This window comes from Lampetra planeri, unplaced genomic scaffold (assembly GCF_965212315.1).
Source record: "Lampetra planeri unplaced genomic scaffold, kcLamPlan1.2.h2 scaffold_2103, whole genome shotgun sequence".
Lineage (NCBI taxonomy): Eukaryota > Metazoa > Chordata > Hyperoartia > Petromyzontiformes > Petromyzontidae > Lampetra > Lampetra planeri.
Window position 1 is genome coordinate 1 of NW_027614865.1, and position 7,500 is coordinate 7,500.

General features: G+C 59.5%; 1 long non-coding RNA gene across 1 annotated transcript in view; it reads right to left on the bottom strand.

Moving 5' to 3' along the window:
- Positions 1-1,675: 1,675 nt before the first annotated feature.
- The window catches only part of LOC144740386 (uncharacterized), a 10,917-nt gene continuing 5,092 nt past the window's right edge, over positions 1,676-7,500 (bottom strand). Inside the window, exons 3-4 of the long non-coding RNA XR_013589631.1 lie at positions 4,151-4,200; positions 1,676-1,891 (exon numbers count right to left, since the gene is read on the bottom strand). This is a non-coding gene — a long non-coding RNA (uncharacterized LOC144740386). The remainder of the gene's footprint in view (positions 1,892-4,150; positions 4,201-7,500) is intronic.

A 7,500-nucleotide genomic window follows, 5' to 3' on the forward strand; every position in this document is an offset into this window, starting at 1 on the left:
GGGTAGATAACTGGGTAACTGGCTGGTAGAGTGAGGAGCTAGCTGGGTAACTGGCCGGTAGAGTGAGGAGCTAGCTGGGTAACTGGCTGGTAGAGTGAGGAGCTAGCTGGGTAACTGGCTGGTAGAGTGAGGAGCTAGCTGGGTAACTGGCTGGTAGAGTGAGGAGCTAGCTAGGTAACTGGCTGGTAGAGTGAGGAGCTAGCTGGGTAACTGGCTGGTAGAATGAGGAGCTAGCTGGGTAACTGGCTGGTAGAGTGAGGAGCTAACTGGGTAACTGGCTGGTAGAGTGAGGAGCTAGCTGGGTAACTGGCTGGTAGAGTGAGGAGCTAGCTGGGTAACTGGCTGGTAGAGTGAGGAGCTAGCTGGGTAACTGGCTGGTAGAGTGAGGAGCTAACTGGGTAACTGGCTGGTAGAGTGAGGAGCTAGCTGGGTAACTGGCTGGTAGAGTGAGGAGCTAGCTGGGTAACTGGCTGGTAGAGTGAGGAGCTAGCTGGGTAACTGGCTGGTAGAGTGAGGAGCTAGCTGGGTAACTGGCTGGTAGAGTGAGGAGCTAGCTGGGTAACTGGCTGGTAGAGTGAGGAGCTAACTGGGTAACTGGCTGGTAGAGTGAGGAGCTAGCTGGGTAACTGGCTGGTAGAGTGAGGAGCTAACTGGGTAACTGGCTGGTAGACTGAGGAGCTAGCTGGGTAACTGGCTGGTAGAGTGAGGAGCTAGCTGGGTAACTGGCTGGTAGAGTGAGGAGCTAGCTGGGTAACTGGCTGGTAGAGTGAGGAGCTAGCTGGGTAACTGGCTGGTAGAGTGAGGAGCTAGCTGGGTAACTGGCTGGTAGAGTGAGGAGCTAGCTGGGTAACTGGCTGGTAGAGTGAGGAGCTAGCTGGGTAACTGGCTGGTAGAGTGAGGAGCTAACTGGGTAACTGGCTGGTAGAGTGAGGAGCTAGCTGGGTAACTGGCTGGTAGAGTGAGGAGCTAACTGGGTAACTGGCTGGTAGACTGAGGAGCTAGCTGGGTAACTGGCTGGTAGAGTGAGGAGCTAGCTGGGTAACTGGCTGGTAGAGTGAGGAGCTAGCTGGGTAACTGGCTGGTAGAGTGAGGAGCTAACTGGGTAACTGGCTGGTAGAGTGAGGAGCTAGCTGGGTAACTGGCTGGTAGAGTGAGGAGCTAACTGGGTAACTGGCTGGTAGACTGAGGAGCTAGCTGGGTAACTGGCTGTTAGAATGAAGATCTAACTGGGTAACTGGCTAGTAGCGGTGCCCGCCGTGCTGAGGGTAGTGTCCGTAGTAGCCGTAGTTGTGATCGTGCTCTGGGCAGGGGGGCAGCCCCCACTCGGCCTGGCCCCCCCCGCCCCCGTGCCCCCCATCCAGCAACTCGTAGAGTAGAGCGACCGCCACCACGGGGGCCGGGAACCAGGCGAGAGGCACCCCGTCACTCTCCACCAGCACGGAGCCGTACACCTCGGGGGACAGGCGGAAGTAGCTGCGCACCTGGGGGTGAGGTGGGGTGAGGGGGGGGTGGGGTGAGGGGGGGTGAGGGGGGGAGGGGGTGAGGGGGGGAGGGTGGGGGGGGGGTTAGGGGGGGGGTGGGGTGAGGGGGGGTGAGGGGGGGGAGGGTGGGGGGGCAGGTGAGTTTGGCGATAGTCCACACTCAGACTCTCTCTCTGTGTCTCCCTGTCTCTCTCTCTGTCTCTCTGTCTCTCTCTGTGTGTCTCTCTGTGTCTCTCTGTGTCTCTCTGTCTCTCCCTCTCTCCCTGTCTCTGTCTGTCTCCCTGTCTCTCCCTGTCTCTCTCTCTCTCTGTCTGTCTCACGGGGGCCGGGAACCAGGCCAGAGGCACCCCGTCACTCTCCACCAGCACGGAGCCGTACACCTCGGGGGACAGGCGGAAGTAGCTGCGCACCTGGGGGTGAGGTGGGGTGAGGGGGGGGTGGGGTGAGGGGGGGTGAGGGGGAAAGGGGGGTGGGTGGGTGAGTGAGTGGGTGGGTGAGTGGGTGGTTAAGTGTGTGGGTGAGTGGGTGGGTGAGTGAGTGGGTGAGTGAGTGGGTGAGTGAATGGGTGAGTGGGTGAGTGAGTGGGTGGGTGAGTAGGTGGGTAAGTGGGTGGGTGAGTGGGTGGGTGAGTGAGTGGGTGAGTGAGTGGGTGGGTGAGTGGGTGGGTGAGTGGGTGGATGGGTGGGTGGGTGAGTGGGTGGGGGGGTGGGTGGGTAGGTGGGTGAGTGAGTGAGTGGGTGTGTGGGTGGGTGGGTGGGTGGGTGGGTGAGTGGGTGGGTGAGTGGGTGGGTGAGTGGGTGAGTAGGTGGGTAAGTGTGTGGGTGAGTGGGTGGGTGGGTGAGTGAGTGAGTGGGTGAGTGAGTGGGTGGGTGGGTGAGTGGGTGGGTGAGTGGGTGGGTGAGTGGGTGAGTGAGTGGGTGGTTGAGTGGGGGGGTGAGTGAGTGGGTGGGTGAGTAGGTGGGTGGGTGGGTGTGTGGGTGAGTGGGTGGGTGAGTGGGTGGGTGAGTGGGTGTGTGGGTGAGTGGGTGGGTGAGTGGGTGAGTGGGTGGGTGAGTGAGTGGGTGAGAGGGTGGGTGAGTGGGTGGGTGAGTGAGTGGGTGAGTGGGTGGGTGAGTGTGTGGGTGAGTGGGTGAGTGTGTGTGTGGGTGAGTGGGTGGGTGGGTGAGTGGGTGGGTGAGTGGGTGAGTGGGTGGGTGTGTTGGTGGGTGTGTGGGTGGGTGGGTGGGTGGGTGGGTGAGTGGGTGGGTGTGTGGGTGGGTGGGTGGGTGAGTGAGTGGGTGGGTGAGTGTGTGGGTGGGTGAGTGGGTGGGTGGGTGGGTGGGTGTGTGGGTGGGTGAGTGAGTGGGTGTGTGGGTGGGTGAGTGGGTAGGTGAGTGTGTGGGTGTGTGGGTGAGTGAGTGGGTGAGTGGGTGGGTGAGTGAGTGGGTAGGTGAGTGGGGGGGTGAGTGGGTGGGGGAGTGAGTGGGTAGGTGAGTGGGGGGGTGAGTGAGTGGGTGGGTGAGTGGGTGGGTGGGTGAGTGGGTGGTTGAGTGGGTTGGTGTGTGGGTGGGTGAGTGGGTGAGTGGGTGGGTGAGTGAGTGGGTGGGTGTGTGGGTGGGTGAGTGGGTGGGTGAGTGAGTGGGTGTGTGTGTGGGTGGGTGAGTGGGTGGGTGAGTGTGTGGGTGTGTGGGTGAGTGGGTGGGTGGGTGAGTGTGTGGGTGAGTGAGTGGGTGGGTGGGTGAGTGTGTGGGTGAGTGAGTGGATGAGTGTGTGGGTGGGTGGGTGAGTGTGTGGGTGGGTGGGTGGGTGTGTGGGTGGGTGGGTGGGTGAGTGTGTGGGTGAGTGAGTGAGTGGGTGGGTGTGTGGGTGAGTGAGTGAGTGGATGAGTGTGTGGGTGGGTGGGTGAGTGTGTGGGTGGTGGGTGGGTGGGTGAGGTGAGGGGTGAGTGGGTGGGGTGGGTGAGTGGGTGGGTGAGTGGGTGGGTGGGTGAGTGGTGGGTGGTGTGGGTGGTGAGTGGGTGGGTGAGTGGGTGGGTGGTGAGTGGGTGGAGTGGGTGAGTGAGTGGGTGGGTGAGTGGGTGGGTGGTGAGTGGGTGGGTGAGTGGTGGTGAGTGGTGGTGAGTGGGTGGGTGGGTGAGTGGGTGAGTGAGTGAGTGAGTGGGTGAGTGGGTGGGTGAGTGAGTGGGTGTGTGGGTGGGTGAGTGGGTGGGTGAGTGGGTGGGTGGGTGTGTGGGTGGGTGAGTGGGTGAGTGAGTGAGTGAGTGGGTGAGTGTGTGTGTGGGTGAGTGTGTGGGTGGGTGGGTGTGTGTGTGGGTGAGTGGGTGGGTGAGTGAGTGGGTGGGTGAGTGTGTGGGTGAGTGTGTGGGTGGGTGGGTGTGTGAGTGTGTGTGTGGGTGAGTGTGTGGGTGGGTGTGTGGGTGAGTGGGTGGGTGTGTGAGTGTGTGTGTGTGTGGGTGAGTGTGTGTGTGGGTGAGTGTGTGGGTGGGTGGGTGTGTGTGTGGGTGAGTGGGTGGGTGAGTGAGTGGGTGGGTGAGTGTGTGGGTGAGTGTGTGTGTGGGTGGGTGGGTGAGTGTGAGTGCTCGCCACTAACAGCCACTTGCCCCGACAGCGCTGTGTGGGGGCTACCTGGGGGAGCTTTGTCTTTGTGCTTGCTACCTGGTGGGGGAGGGGTGGGGTGGGTCACCTACTCACCTCGCTCACCAGGTGAGCAGACATCGCCTCCGTCTCCACGCTCACGTTACCTGGACACACCATCACATTACCATCACTTCACCGTCACCATCACCGTCACTGCCACCATCACATCACCATAACTTACACTGCCAACATCACCGCACCATCACCGTTACAACACCATCAGCGTCGCCATCACCGCTACCATCAGCGTCACCACCACTCACCACACCACTCACCACACCACTCACCACACCACTCACCACACCACTCACCACACCACTCACCACACTCTCCACCACACTGACCACCACCACACTACTCACCACACTCCTCACCACCACACTCACCGCACTCACCACCACACTCACCACCACTCACCACACTAACCACCACCACACTCACCACCACACTCACCACACTTCTCACCACCACACTCACCACTCACCACCACCCTCACCACCACACTCACCACCACACTGACCACCACACTCACCACCACACTCACCACACTCACCACCACACTCACCACCACACTCACCACCACACTCACCACACTCACCACCACACTCACCACCACACTCACCACCACTCACCACACTACCACCACTCACCACCACACTCACCACCACACTCACCACCACACTCACCACACTCACCACACTCACCGCTCACCACCACCACACTCACCACCACGCTCACCACCACACTCACCGCCACACTCACCACTCACCACCACACTCACCACACTCACCACCACACTCACCACACTCACCACACTCACCACCACACTCACCACCACTCACCACCACACTCACCACACTCACCACCACACTCACCACTACTCACCACCACACTCACCATCACACTCACCACCACACTCACCATCACACTCACCACACTCACCACACTCACCACACTCACCACCACACTCACCACACTCACCACCACACTCACCACTACTCACCACCACACTCACCATCACACTCACCACCACACTCACCACCACACTCACCACTACTCACCACCACACTCACCATCACACTCACCATCACACTCACCACCACACTCACCACACTCACCACACTCACCCTTACTCACTACACTCACCACACTCACCACCACACTCTCCACACTCACCACACTCACCACCACACTCACCACCACACTCACCACACTCACTACACTCACCACACTCACCACCACACTCACCACCACACTCACCACACTCACTACACTCACCACCACACTTACCACACTCACCACCACACTCACCACCACTCACCACCACACTCACCACACTCACCACCACACTCACCACTACACTCACCACCACACTCACCACACTCACTACACTCACCACCACACTCACCACACTCACCACCACACTCACCACTACTCACCACCACACTCACCATCACACTCACCACCACACTCACCACCACACTCACCACACTCACCACCACACTCACCACCACACTCACCACCACACTCACCACCACACTCACCACTACTCACCACCACACTCACCATCACACTCACCACCACACTCACCACCACACTCACCACACTCACCACACTCACCACCACACTCACCACACTCACCACCACACTCACCACACTCACCACCACACTCACCACCACACTCACCACCACACTCACCACACTCACTACACTCTCCACACTCACCACACTCACCACCACACTCACCACCACACTCACCACTACACTCACCACTACACTCACCACCACACTCACCACCACACTCACCACCACACTCTCCACACTCACCACCACTCACCACCACACTCACCACCACACTCACCACACTCACCACCACACTCACCACTACACTCACCACCACACTCTCCACACTCACCACCACACTCACCACCACACTCACCACCACACTCACCACCACACTCACCACCACACTCACCACCACACTCTCCACACTCACCACCACACTCACCACCACACTCACCACCACACTCACCACCACACTCACCACCACACTCTCCACACTCACCACCACTCACCACCACACTCACCACCACACTCACCACACTCACCACCACACTCACCACTACACTCACCACCACACTCTCCACACTCACCACCACACTCACCACTACACTCACCACCACACTCACCACTACACTCACCACCACACTCTCCACACTCACCACCACACTCACCACCACACTCACCACCACACTCACCACCACACTCTCCACACTCACCACCACACTCACCACCACACTCGCCACACCCTCCACACTCACCACACTCACCACCACACTCACCACACTCACCACCACACTCACCACCACACTCACCACCACACTCACCACCACACTCACCACACTCACCACTACACTCACCACAACACTCACCACCACACTCACCACCACACTCACCACCACACTCACCACCACGCTCACCACCACGCTCACCACACTCACCACACTCACCACCACACTCACCACACTCACCACCACACTCACCACCACACTCACCACACTCACCACACTCACCACCACACTCACCACACTCACCACCACACTCACCACCACACTCACCACACTCACCACCACACTCATCACCACACTCACCACCACTCACCACCACACTCACCGCACTCACCACACTCACCACACTCACCACACTCACCACCACACTCACCACCACACTCACCACACTCACCACCACACTCACCACACTCACCACCACACTCACCACACTCACCACACTCACCACACTCACCACACTCACCACCACACTCACCACACTCACCACCACACTCACCACACTCACCACCACACTCACCACACTCACCACACTCACCACACTCACCACCACACTCACCACCACACTCACCACACTCACCAAACTCACCACCACACTCACCAAACTCACCACCACACTCACCACCACACTCACCACACTCACCACACTCACCACACTCACCACCACACTCACCACCACACTCACCACCACGCTCACCAAACTCACCACCACACTCACCACACTCACCACCACACTCACCACACTCACCACACTCACCACACTCACCACACTCACCACACTCACCACACTCACCACCACACTCACCACCACACTCACCACCACACTCACCACCACACTCACCACCACACTCACCACCACACTCACCACCACACTCACCACACTCACCACCACACTCACCACCACACTCACCACCACACTCACCACACTCACCACACTCACCACCACACTCACCAAACTCACCACCACACTCACCACCACACTCACCACCACACTCACCACACTCACCACACTCACCACACTCACCACCACACTCACCACACTCACCACACTCACCACCA